Here is a 14816-nt window from a genome sequence, read left to right as displayed (position 1 = left end):
CTCTGGGACTCGGCAGGACTTCTGTCTCCCCACCTACCATTATTGCGTCTTGTTCATTGTCCACTATTTCCCCCCAGTTGTGAGAACCCTAAACAATTCTCGTGGTGGATGGATAATGGGTTCACTGATATTCATTCTCTGTTCACGCCTTCGAGAATATTAACATTTGAGGCTCTTAGATCTTCCCATGATATCCCCCTTCGGGAACGTTACAGTTACCTTCAAATTAGACACTTCCTCCAACAACTTATAAAGGCCCAACCTACCCCATATACCTTGACCCCCTTTGAAAGCATTTGTAGGGCTAATCCTTCCTCACCAGGGTTAATATCTTCACTTTATTCCTCAATTATTTCCTCAAGGAAACCCCCAGTTGGGAGAGGGACTTGGGCAAACAATTGGATCCGGAGGACTGGCAGACCATGACAGTGTCCCTTACTAAGAGTTCCAGGAATGTCCTCATTTTGGAAAATGCATACAAGGTGTTCTACAGATGGTATTATAGGTCAGCTAGATTAGCTTGCTTTATTCCTTCCTTTTCCCCTCCTCTGTTTTAGGGGCTGCTCGCAGGTATGCACCATGGCCCACATATGGTGGATATGTCCTAAAGTATGCAGACTATGGGTCAGGGTCTATACCCGTCTACGTAATATGTTCCATTCCAACCTTAAGAGAGACCTATGAGGCCCTCCTGTGTAAACCTATCCATGAACTCCTCCGCCCGGGACGCCAATTGGCCCTACACCTTTTTAATGTAACCATGTTGACCACTGCCATGTCATGGAAAACCCCTGTGCTCAGCTTTGAAGCTGTTAAAAACCACATGAACGACATTATGATTAATGAGAAATTGGTGGCCCTTGCCTCTGATACCCAAAAATTTCTCAGGGTCTGGCAACCAAGGATATCATACAACCAACCCACCAGGTTTAACAACCTACTTCTTTCAATTTAGTGGTCCAGTGATGCATCCCTCCTCCAGACGGACTCCCCCCCCCCCTCTCTCCCCCTCTCTTTTTTTTTCTCTCTTTTCCTCTTATGTACCTCCTTGCTTCTACATTCTGCCTACCTTTCTCCTTTCCTTCTCCGCATAATTTTCTCTCTGACGCTCCTGGTTACCAGGAGCCGGCCTAGTGAAGATGCTCGCAGCGATACAAAATAAAAATTATTTTTTTCTTTTTATAGTTTTAGCCATAATTAATGTGCAGTTAACCTATGTACGGATACACTCCTCTTTATCGCTTGGGGCTTCCGAGCTTCTGCTCACTGTACGGTATAATCGAGGGCGGTGAACGACCCTCCAACCCACCACTGATGCTTTCTGTTGTACTGCTGAATAATGTACCTTGCATGTAGCATCCCTCTGTTGGGATCTTCCTCTTCATGTTATGTTTGATGTAACCATCACACTAATCTGTAGAATTTACCTTTCTACCAATAAAGATTTTGTAAAATAAAACTACCAGGTGGCCCTAACAGCAGTATGAAAACAAACATTGTATGGATGTGACCATAAAGCTTATTACTTAATTCTGCAATCATGTGATGGTTATGTTGTGTTTTTAGTTTCCATGTAAAAGAAAAGGTGTTGATACTTACACTTTATTGTCAAAAGTATTGGGATGCCTGCCTTTACACGCACTTGAACATTAGTGGCATCCCAGTCTTAGTTTGTAGCGTTCAATATTAAGTTGGCCCACCCTTTGCAGCTATAACAGCTTCACACACACTATATTACCAAAAGTATTGGGGCGCCTGCCTTTACATGCACTTGAACGTTAATGGCATCCCAGTCTTAGTCTGTAGGGTTCAATATTAAGTTGGCCCACCCTTTGCAGCTATAACAGCTTCAACTCATCTGGGAAGGCTGTCCACAAGGTGTCTATGGGAATGTTTGACCATTCTTCCAGAAGCGCATTTGTGAGGTCAGGCACTGATGTTGGACGAGAAGGCCTGGCTCACAGTCTCCGCTCTAATTCATCCCAAAGGTGTTCTATCAGGTTGAGGTCAGGACTCTGTGCAGGCCAGTCAAGTTCCTCCACCCCAAACTCGCTCATGCATGTCTTTATGGAACTGCTTTGTGCACTGGTGCACAGTCATGTTGGAACAGAAAGGGGCCACCCCCAAACTGTTCTCACAAAGTTGAGGGCATGAAATTGTCCAAAATGTCTTGGTATGCTGACGCCTTAAGGGTTCTCTTCACTGGAGCTAAAGGGCCAAGCCCAACCCCTGAAAAACTACCGCACACCTAATCCCCCCTCCACCAAATGATTTGGACCAGTGCACTAAGCAAGGTCCATAAAGACATGGATGAGCGAGTTTGGGGTGGAGGAACCTGGCTGGCCTGCACAGAGTCCTGACCTCAACCCGATAGAACAACTTTGGGCTGAAATAGAGCGGAGACTGCGAGCCAGACCTTCTCATCCAATATCAGTGCCTGACCTCACAAATGCGCTTCTGGAAGAATGATCAACCATTTCCATAGACACACTCCTAAACCTTGTGGACAGCCTTCCCAGAAGAGTTGAAGCTGTTTTAGCTGCAAAGGGTGGGCCAACTCAATATTGAACCCTACAGAATAGAGCCTCGTACACACGGTCTGATTGTTGGATGACAGTGTCTGATTTTTTTCAAAAGTGCATGTGCAGGATTTTGTCTAGCATACTAACGATACGCAAATTGTCGTTTGACAAACACGAACGTAGTGACGTACTATGAGAGTATAAAGAGGACGTTTATTTCTCAAGCGCCACCCTTTGGGCCCCTTATGCTAATTACGTGTTAGTAGAAGTTAATAGAATTTTGGTGTGCGTTGATTCGCGATTTTCAGATCGTACAAAACAAATGCCTTTTAAAATAGGTTTGGCATAACTCCATCAGTATCACCAGCAAAGCAGCTTCATTATTATTCCATTAAAGAAGATGAGAATGTGTGCTGCATTTCCACATTTCATCAATTGCCACGTCACAAATGTTAATTCTAGATTTCAAACGGTAAATTACAAGACCGAACTCTTCCGGCTCGTTCCTGGATTCCGAGAATGCGTGGTTGTATTTTCGACTTTTGTGTGACGATTCCTATTCTGACCATCCGAAAATCAGATGTTGAGTTTACATCCAACAAAAATTTTATAGCCTGTACATCCAGCTTTTGTCTGATGTAAAAGTCAAATTGTCTGTCGAATGCACTGTACTAACGATCCGAAAATCCGCAGACAGCTCGTCTTAAGACTTTTCCCTTCTGATTTTAGACCGTGTGTATGAGGCCTAAGGCTGGGATGCCATTACAGTTCATGTGCGTGTAAAGGCAGGCATCCCAAAACCTTTGACAATATAGTGTATCTGTATATTACTTACCAGCCACATTTTTTTTTTTTTTATTAAATTGTATTTTCGCATTAAAGTAAACCTGAATAGGGATAAAGAATGGAGGCTGTAATTTTCAAGCTTCTTCTGAAACTTCTAGTTGCCTGGCAGCCTGTTCAAAACTTTGAGAAAAGAATAGAGCATGTTCACTTTGCAAATGTAATTTTTGCTTTGCAAAATAAATTTTAATTTGCTTTCTTGCACATGACTGGATGGTTGCAGTAAGCACAGTATCGCATCATTCACTCAGGACAAATTCCAAACTTTATATTCTGGTACATTGTGTTGACATAAATTATGTCGTATGTTAAGCCAACACAACGCAAGTTCCATGTTGTGTTATAGCAGCCTTTTAATATGAAAGGGAATGCTTAAAGGGGTTGTAAAGTCAGAAGGTTTTTTTATACCTCCCAACTTTTTGAGATGAGAATGAAGGACACCTATCAGCAAAAGTATGCAGGCACAGGACACACCCCTGGCCACGCCCCCTTAAAGGAGAATTGTACAAAAAAAAGTTGGTTAAACCCACATGTGCTTTTTTTAACCACTACTATTCCTTTATATTGGCTTTTGGAATTTACAAATGCAGCAATTTAGAAATCAGATGAAAGGTTTAGTGCTTGAAAACACTTTTTGATAGATAAAAAGGGCATTTTATATACAATTTTATAGATAAGACCAAAATGAGGGACAAATAAGGAGGAATGAGGGACTGAGGGACATTGCTCCAAATCAGGGTCACTCCCTCGAAATCAGGGACAGATGGGAGCTATGGTTTTTTATCTTAATGCATTCTATGCATCAAGATAAAAAGACTTCTGTGTGCAGCAGCCGCCCTAATACTCACCTGAGCCCCATCTCTGTCCAGCGATGTGCACAAGTGTCTCAGCCATCCGTGACTCTCCCTCTTGATTGGCTGAGACACAGCAGCACCGCAATTGGCTCCCGCTGCTGTCGATCAAAGTCAGCTAGCCCTTCGGGAGAGGGAGGGGGCGGGGCCGGGCCGCGGCTCAGTGTCTGAATGGACACATGGCTCGGGTGCCCCCATAGCAAGCTACTTGCTGTAGGGGTACTCGACAGGAGGGAGGGGCCAGGATCACAGAAGAGGGACCCAAGAAGGATGGATCTGAGCTGCTCTGTGCAAAACCACTGCAACAGAGCAGGTAAGTATGACATGTTTGTCATTTTTATAGAAAAACAAACAAGACTTTACAATCACTTTAAAAATAGACAATCAGATTTTTTTGTTTTTTGAAACAGTGTACCACAATGCATGGCAGCATGTTACTGCATCATTGGGCCTCTTGCACATGGACATTATAACATACCAATTTTTGTATTTAGAATCTTGCTGGAAGAAAGATCATGAGTTATGTTCAGTAAAGACCTTGCGTATATGTGCATACAAGCCTGTAAACGTACATATGTGTAAACACGTGTAAAATTCTTCCTCATTCACCTCTAGCTGCCAGTGCTGCAATTTCTGTGCATGCACACATCTAAACTTGCATATACATGTGTATGCCCGTAAACTACTGCACTAATGTTACATTTTCTCATTTATTTTACAGCATTTCATGTATCACTGCATTACAGATCTTCACTCAGCTGTGTTATTACCCCATAGAGAACAATGCACCTGTGTTCAGATCCGTCAAAAAAAAAAAAAAAAGGATTCTACACAGCTACAAATGCCGCATTTTCGCTTGCGTGCAAAAGGACCAACTGTAATGTGCACATATGTTACCCTAACACATTCATGTGACTGGGCCCTAAACAAAGTGAGAATTCACTTTGGAAAGCAAACATGCTCTAGTATTTTAGTACATTAACCGTATCACATACAACTATAAATGAACAGTCAATTGTTGCTGCCAGCAAATAAAAAGAAAAGAAAAATAGTTTTATTAAAATGGCGCTAAATGTCAAAAGAATAAACCCAAAAGTGTTCAGTGGGTTGTAGGGCTTGATGCATTCCATAACCTTCAGCACATATCCTCCACTATAAGAGGTACAGCAGGCAGCTGAACAAAACATACATAAATTGTCATATTGTGAAGAGAAGTCAGTTTCAATTTACTAAACTATGAAGTATCCCTTCGCAGCTAGCAGAGGACAATGACACATAGTTATTGGAGAATATTGTTGGTATAGCGTCAGTGAAGATTGCTTATGTCATGTTGTCACTTGTTAGTTGCCTACGCAATTACAGAATTGCTCGGACTAGTCAGTGTCTTTTCACATCTGTTTATGCTCTTGCTATCACACTTCATTATGAGAGCCTCCTGTTTAGAAAGCTATCCTATGGCCTATTGGAAAGATTAATTAAACGTTCCTATTAGTGAGTGTCTAATTTGTATGCACATTATTTTCTACTAAATAAAATACATGAACTTCAATTTAGCTGCATGTTAGCTGGTGTTTATTATCCTAGAGTTATAAAGTCAGCCATTTTTGGCTGTATCTCATAAAAGCTATTATACACATGATAAATACAGCTGTATGCAGGAGAAGCTGTGCTGCGATTCAGGTATTTGTATTCCTGCATTACCCTTAAGGAATATATTGCTGCATCTATGGGAATTAAATCCCTTTCAAAGCAAATTGTTCCCTTTTTTCTGAAACAAAACGTATCAGTTACACCTCATGTTTTCTTCCAATGCTAAAGTTTAATATGGTAAGAGTATGATAGCATTTAACACAACTGAAACATCTTTTTAAAACACTTTAAGAAAGGAGTTAGGATAAAATATGGGAAATGCTATTTCTGGCTAGGGACTTAAGGACCCAGCCTTTTTCTGACATTTGATATTTACAAGTAAGAATCTGTATATTTTGCTAGAAAACTACTTAGAACCCCCAAACATTGTTTTTTAACCACTTCAGCCCTGGAAGGATTTACCCCCTTCCTGACCAGAGCACTTTTTACAATTTGGCACTGCGTCGCTTTAACTGCTAATTGCGCGGTCATGCAATGCTGTAACCAAACGAAATTTGCGTCCTTTTCTTCCCACAAATAGAGCTTTCTTTTGATGGTATTTGATCACCTCTGCTGTTTTTATTTTTTGCGCTATAAACGGAAAAAGACCGAAAATTTTGAAAAAAAATGATATTTTCTACTTTTTGTTATAAAAAAAATCCAATAAACTCAATTTTAGTCATACATTTAGGCCAAAATGTATTCGGCCACATGTCTTTGGTAAAAAAAATGTCAATAAGCGTATATTTATTGATTTGCGCAAAAGTTATATCGTCTACAAACTAGGGTACATTTTCTGGAATTTACACAGCTTTTAGTTTATGACTGCCTATGTCATTTCATGAGGTGCTAAAATGGCAGGGCAGTACAAAACCCCCCCAAATGACCCCATTTTGGAAAGTAGACACCCCAAGGAAATTGCTGAGAGGCATGTTGAACTCATTGAATATTTATTTTTTTTGTCCCAAGTGATTGAATAATGACAAAAAAATAAAAAATAAATAAAAAAAAAAAAAATTACAAAAAGTTGTCACTAAATGATATATTGCTCACACAAGCCATGGGCATATGTGGAATTGCACCCCAAAATACATTCAGCTGCTTCTCCTGAGTATGGGGATACCACATGTGTGGGACCTTTTGGGAGCCTAGCCGCGTACGGGGCCCCGAAAACCAAGCACCGCCTTCAGGATTTCAAAGGGCATACATTTTTGATTTCACTCCTCACTACCTATCACAGTTTTGAAGGCCATAAAATGCCAAGATGGCACAAAACCCCCCCAAATGACCCCATTTTGGAAAGTAGACACCCCAAGCTATTTGCTGAGAGGCATGTTGAGTCCATGGAATAGTTTATTTTTTGACACAAGTTGCGGGAATGTGACAATTTTTTTTTTTTTTGCACAAAGTTGTCACTAAATGATATATTGCTCACACAGGCCATGGGCATATATGGAATTGCACCCCAAAATACTTTTAGCTGCTTCTCCTGAGTATGGGGATACCACATGTGTGGGACTTTTTGGGAGCCTAGCCGCGTACGGGGCCCCGAAAACCAAGCACCGCCTTCAGGATTTCTAAGGGCATAAATTTTTGATTTCACTCCTCACTACCTATCACAGTTTTGAAGGCCATAAAATGCCAAGATGGCACAAAACCCCCCCAAATGACCCCATTTTGGAAAGTAGACACCCCAAGCTATTTGCTGAGAGGCATGTTGAGTCCATGGAATATTTTATTTTTTGACACAAGTTGCGGGAAAGTGACAATTTTTTTTTTTTTTTTGCACAAAGTTGTCACTAAATGATATATTGCTCAAACATGCCATGGGCATATGTGGAATTACACCCCAAAATACATTCTGCTGCTTCTCCTGAGTACGGGGATACCACATGTGTGGGACTTTTTGGGAGCCTAGCCGCGTACGGGGCCCCGAAAACCAAGCACCGCCTTCAGGATTTCTAAGGGCATACATTTTTGATTTCACTCCTCACTACCTATCACAGTTTTGAAGGCCATAAAATGCCAAGATGGCACAAAACCCCCCCAAATGACCCCATTTTGGAAAGTAGACACCCCAAGCTATTTGCTGAGAGGCATGGTGAGTCCATGGAATATTTTATATTTTGACACAAGTTGCGGGAAAGTGACAATTTTTTTTTTTTTTTGCACAAAGTTGTCACTAAATGATATATTGCTCAAACATGCCATGGGCATATGTGGAATTACACCCCAAAATACATTCTGCTGCTTCTCCTGAGTACGGGGATACCACATGTGTGGGACTTTTTGGGAGCCTAGCCGCGTACGGTGCCCCGAAAACCAAGCACTGCCTTCAGGATTTCTAAGGGCATAAATTTTTGATTTCACTCCTCACTACCTATCACAGTTTTGAAGGCCATAAAATGCCAAGATGGCACAAACCCCCCCCAAATGACCCCATTTTGGAAAGTAGACACCCCAAGCTATTTGCTGAGAGGCATGTTGAGTCCATGGAATATTTTATATTTTGACACAAGTTGCGGGAAAGTGACAATTTTTTTTTTTTTTTTTTTGCACAAAGTTGTCACTAAATGATATATTGCTCACACAGGCCATGGGCATATGTGGAATTACACCCCAAAATACATTCTGCTGCTTCTCCTGAGTATGGGGATACCACATGAGTGGCACTTTTTGGGAGCCTAGCTTCATACGGGGCCCCGAAATCCAATCACCGCCTTCAGGATTTCTAAGGGCGTTAATTTTTGATTTCACTCCTCACTACCCATCACAGTTTCGAAGGCCATAAAATGCCAAGATAGCACAAAACCCCCCAAAATGACCCCATTTTGGAAAGTAGACACCCCAAGCTATTTGCTGAGAGGCATGGCGAGTATTTTGCAGCTCTCGTTTGTTTTTGAAAATGAAGAAAGACAAGAAAAACGTATTTTTTTTTTTCTTTTTTCAATTTTCAAAAGTTTGTGACAAAAAGTGAGGTCTGCAAAATACTCACTATACCTCTCAGCAAATAGCTTTGGGTGTCTATTTTCCAAAATGGGGTCATTTGGGGGGGTTTATGCCATCTGGGCATTCCATGGCCTCCGAAACTGTGATAGGCAGTGAAGAGTGAAATCAAAAATTTACGCCCTTAGAAAGCCTGAAGGCGGTGCTTGGTTTTCGGGGTCCCGTACGCGGCTAGGCTCCCAAAAAGTCTCACACATGGGGTATCCCCGTATTCAGGAGAAGCAACAGAATGTATTTTGGGGTGTAATTTCACATATTCCCATGGCATGTTTGAGCAATATATCATTTAGTGACAACTTTGTGCAAAAAAAAAAAAAAAAAAATTTGTCTTTTTCCCGCAACTTGTGTCACAATATAAAATATTCCATGGACTCGACATGCCTCTCAACAAATAGCTTGGGGTGTCTACTTTCCAAAATGGGGTCATTTGGGGGGGTTTTGAACTGTCCTGGCATTTTATGCACAACATTTAGAAGCTTATGTCACACATCACCCACTCTTCTAACCACTTGAAGACAAAGCCCTTTCTGACACTTTTTGTTTACATGAAAAAATTATTTTTTTTTGCAAGAAAATTACTTTGAACCCCCAAACATTATATATTTTTTTAAAGCAAATGCCCTACAGATTAAAATGGTGGGTGTTTCATTTTTTTTTTTCACACAGTATTTGCGCAGCGATTTTTCAAACGCATTTTTTGGGGAAAAAACACACTTTTTAACATTTTAATGCACTAAAACACACTATATTGCCCAAATGTTTGATGAAATAAAAAAGATGATCTTAGGCCGAGTACATGGATACCAAACATGACATGCTTTAAAATTGCGCACAAACGTGCAGTGGCGACAAACTAAATACATTTTTAAAAGTCTTTAAAAGCCTTTACAGGTTACCACTTTAGATTTACAGAGGAGGTCTACTGCTAAAATTACTGCCCTCGATCTGACCTTCGCGGTGATACCTCACATGCATGGTGCAATTGCTGTTTACATTTGACGCCAGACCGACGCTTGCGTTCGCCTTTGTGCGAGAGCAGGGGGGGACAGGGGTGCTTTTTTTTTTTTTTTTTTTTTTTCTTATTATTTTTTTGCTTTTTTATCTTATTTTTAAACTGTTCCTTTCATTTTTTTTTTTTTAATCATTTTTATTGTTATCTCAGGGAATGTAAATATCCCCTATGATAGCAATAGGTAGTGACAGGTACTCTTATTTGAAAAAATTGGGGTCTATTAGACCCTAGATCTCTCCTCTGCCCTCAAAGCATCTGACCACACCAAGATCGGTGTGATAAAATGCTTTCCCAATTTCCCAATGGCGCTGTTTACATCCGGCGAAATCTAAGTCATGAAATGCTCGTAGCTTCCGGTTTCTTAGGCCATAGAGATGTTTGGAGCCATTCTGGTCTCTGATCAGCTCTATGGTCAGCTGGCTGAATCACCGGCTGCATTCTCAGGTTCCCTGTTGGGACAGGAGAGCCAGAGAAAAACATGGAAGACGGTGGGGGGGGGCATTCCCTCCCACTGCTTGTAAAAGCAGTCTAGAGGCTAATTAGCCGCTAGGATTGCTTTTACATGAAAGCCGACCGCTGGCTGAGAAGAATGATACCAAGATGATACCTAAACCTGCAGGCATCATTCTGGTATAACCACTCAAAGTCCAGCAACATACCAGTACATTGCTGGTCCTTGTTGGGCATACATTGTAAACTTTTTTTTCATGCAGCCTGTGGGTTGAACGAAAAAAAGATCTTGATCGGTGGGTATGCCCACCATTAGAATACCTCCCTTCATCCACCCACTTCTAATGATGGGCATACATGCACCGTTTTATATATGCCGAAGCATGGGGGCATCCTCCCGCAAAAGGCAGGAGCAAATCGCTCCTCCACCCACTGCTGCCCCCACGCTTCGGCATATATGCTGAAGTATGTAACTGTGGTGGTGAAATCACCTCCGACAGCGCTGGAGTCACGGCTTTATGTATCGTGGGAGCAAACGCTGTTGCTGTCAAGATAAATAAATCCGCGCTGCAACTGAATGGCGTACCTGCTAAGCAAATGATGGTTAACAAAAAACAAAGTAACATTACAGTATAACAGTAATACTTACCATACCTGCAAAGCAAATACAAAAAAAAAAACATAGTAAAAAATAAAACATTTAACGCAACCTGTGCCTACCTAAAATATATATATGCCGAAGCATGGGGGCATCCTCCCACAAAAGGCAGGAGCAAATCGCTCCTCCACCCACTGCTGCCCCCACGCTTCGGCATATATGCTGAAGTATGTAACTGTGGTGGTGAAATCACCTCCGACAGCGCTGGAGTCACGGCTTTATGTATCGTGGGAGCAAACGCTGTTGCTGTCAAGATAAATAAATCCGCGCTGCAACTGAATGGCGTACCTGCTAAGCAAATGATGGTTAACAAAAAACAAAGTAACATTACAGTATAACAGTAATACCATACCTGCAAAGCAAATACAAAAAAAAAAAAAACATAGTAAAAAATAAAACATTTAACGCAACCTGTGCCTACCTAAAATATATATATGCCGAAGCATGGGGGCATCCTCCCACAAAAGGCAGGAGCAAATCGCTCCTCCACCCACTGCTGCCCCCACGCTTCGGCATATATGCTGAAGTATGTAACTGTGGTGGTGAAATCACCTCCGACAGCGCTGGAGTCACGGCTTTATGTATCGTGGGAGCAAACGCTGTTGCTGTCAAGATAAATAAATCCGCGCTGCAGCTGAATGGCGTACCTGAAAACAAAAAAATGGTTAAAACACATTAAACTATAAAAAAATTACATACCTGAAAAGCAAACATGATAAAACATAACAATAAAACATTGCAGAATAGAATACAGTAAAAAAGAGAAGAACAATAGAGAGAAAATAGAGAGAGAGAGAACAATAAAAACGACAACTATTTTTGGTTTTTTTATTTTATATTTTTTTTGTGTATTTTTTTTTTTTTTACTTTTTTTTTTTTTTTTTTTTACATTTTTTTTTTTTATAACTGTAACTTTTAAAACTGTAACGGTTCCAGGTTTGGGTCTCTCAAAATGCGATGGCATCTTGGGAGACCCTGTGAAAGTGTGTCCTAGTCTGTGCAGTGCTGTACCCTACGCTAAAACTCAACTAGTGTATGGTAGCGTTCAAAACATTCACCAATGCAAAGACCAGGATTGCCAGGACAGGAGGGACAATAATACCGGGTGTCACGCCTAAATCCGCGCTTGCTGCAGACACGACATTTTCTTTGGGGGGCTCGTTGGGTAGGGGTACTCTCGAGGACATAAGGAAAATGCCTCTCATGCAGCCGGCCTACTGCATTTGGTTGGGGAAGGTGAGGTGGAGCACCGTCTGGAAACAGAAGGGCTCTGACGATCTCTTCCTGGAATTTAAGGAAGGATCCAGTCCGTCCTGAAGCTCTGTATAGCACATGAGCATTCAGCAAAGCCAATTGAAATAAGTATACAGACACTTTTTTGTACCAGCGTCTGGCCTTACGGGCAATTAGGTACGGCGCCAACAACTGGTCGTTGAGGTCCACCCCTCCCATATTTTGGTTATATTCGTGGACACAGAGGGGTTTCTCCACAACACCAGTCGCCGTAGTAATTTGGGTCGTCGTGTCTGCATGAAGGAAGGTAAGAACGAAAACATTCTTATTGTCCCTCCACTTCATAGCGAGCAAATTATTACACTGCAAGCAGGCTCTCTCCCCCAGCCTAAGACGGGAATCTACAAGCCGCTGAGGAAAGCCCCGGCGATTAGGTCGCACGGTGCCACATGCTCCAATTTGATGATCAAAAAGGTGACTAAAAAGTGGCACGCTCGAGTAATAATTGTCCACGTACAAGTGGTACCCCTTTCCGAATAAGGGTGACACCAAGTCCCACACTATCTTGCCAGCGCTTCCTATGTAGTCAGGGCAGTTGATCGGCTCTACGTGACTATCTTTGCCCTCGTAAACCATAAATCTACATGTATAGCCTGTGGCCCTGTCACAGAGCTTATACATCTTGACCCCGTATCTGGCACGCTTGCTGGGAAGGTACTGTTTGAATGACAAGCGGCCAGAAAATTTAATCAGGGACTCATCAACGCAGACAACTTGATGGGGGGTAAACAAGTCTGCAAAACGTTGGTTGAAGTGGTTTACGAGGGGCCGAATTTTGTAGAGCCGATCGTATCCAGGGTCTCCACGAGGACGACAGAGTTCATTGTCGTTGAAGTGCATGAACCGCAAAATCTGCTCGTATCGTGCCCTGGCCATGGAGGCAGAGAACACGGGCATATGGTGAATTGGGTCAGTGGACCAATATGACCGCAACTCACTCTTTTTGGTTATGCCCATGTTGAGGGAAAGGCCCAGAAAGACCTTAAATTCGGAGACCGTAATTGGTCTCCAATCTCTGGCAAGGGAGGACTGGGGAATAGTGGCGATGTGTTGACCAGCGTACAAATTGCTTTGGTCCACAATAGATCTATAGAGATCTTCGGTGAAAAACAGTGAATAAAAATCCAGTGGCGTAAAATCAACTGTTTCCACCTGAATTCCGGGTTGGCCAGTGAATGGGGGCAATACGGGTGCTGCAGAAGTGGTGGGTACCCAATTCGGATTGGCCAATGCAGCAGGAAGGGCACTATGGGCACGACGGGCCTGTCTTTGTCTTCTTGGTGGCAGCGGGACATTACTTGTGCTTGCCACCTCACCAGCTTGAACTGCACTTATGGGACTCGCCACGTCACCACGTGATACTGCAGTGCTGGACGTACGACCAGGGTGTACTAGGCCGCTGGTGCTTGCCAGTTCACCAGAAGGAGTAGCGGCACTAGTACTGCTCTGCTCCATACGAGGGACCTGCGGTTCTTGCACTTCAAGGACAGAAGAAGAAGTTTGGGGTCTGGTACGCCTGACCCTAGCAGGGACCACAACTCCGTCGTCAGAGCTATCTGTCATGGAGCCGCTGTCCTCTACAGGTTCGTATTCTGAGCCTGAACTTGACAGATGAGTGACTTCCTCTTCACTATCTGTCATACTCAGAAACGTGTAGGCCTCTTCACTAGTGTACCTTCGATTTGCCATTTTGGCCTCTAAATTTAGGGGTACACTAGTGAGACTCACAGGCAAAAAAGCTCCTGACTGTCAGCGACTGATTCAAAAAGCTACCAAAAAACTGTTAGCGATCGCAGGGATCAGGCCTGACTCTGCGAACGCTGCAGTTATGTGTGCTTAGTGTTTTGTGACAGTTATCGATTGATACTGCACTTGGGTGGGGTGGGCTGGGCTGGGCCGAGGAGCAAAACGCAGGTGCTAGCAGGTATCTGGGCTGATCCCGCTAACACTGCGTTTTTTTGGGGGACCCTAAACTGCTGGGGAGTATAGATCTGATCGGATCAGATATCGATCCGCTCAGATACTATAGCACTAAGGGAGGTGTATGCTGCGTGCGTGGGTGTTAGCGGTACTGGCGCTAACCTGACGCTGCCTGGGGCGACGCAGACCTAAGCTGACCCTAAAAACTTAAGTTATATCACCGCCGGGCAATTAGGGGGTTAAACCTTTATAAGGTAATAAACGGCGGGTGCCCTAAAACTATAATAAACTGTAATAAACTATAATAAACTACAAAAAACAAACCAACTAACCAGCGTCACCCGTAACAATTATATGGTGATCACTGGTGAAAGGGTTAACTAGGGGGCAATCAAGGGGTTAAAACCTTTAGAAGGTAGTATATGGGGGTCCCTGTCGCTATAAAACACTGACAGCGAACCTATATACTTACCTCCCTAACTAGCGTCACCTGTGTCACTAATACAGCGATCAGAAAAACGATCGCTTAGTGACACTGGCGACGGGGGGTGATCACGGGGTTAAAACTTTATTAGGGGGGGTTAGGGGGGTACCCTGGACCTAAGGGGGGTACCCTAGACCTAAAGGGGGCT

The sequence above is a fragment of the Aquarana catesbeiana genome, linkage group LG02 (assembly GCF_042186555.1).
Source record: "Aquarana catesbeiana isolate 2022-GZ linkage group LG02, ASM4218655v1, whole genome shotgun sequence".
Taxonomy (NCBI): domain Eukaryota; kingdom Metazoa; phylum Chordata; class Amphibia; order Anura; family Ranidae; genus Aquarana; species Aquarana catesbeiana.
The sequence above is the reverse complement of the archived record's forward strand: the minus strand, read 5'-3'. Positions refer to the sequence as shown.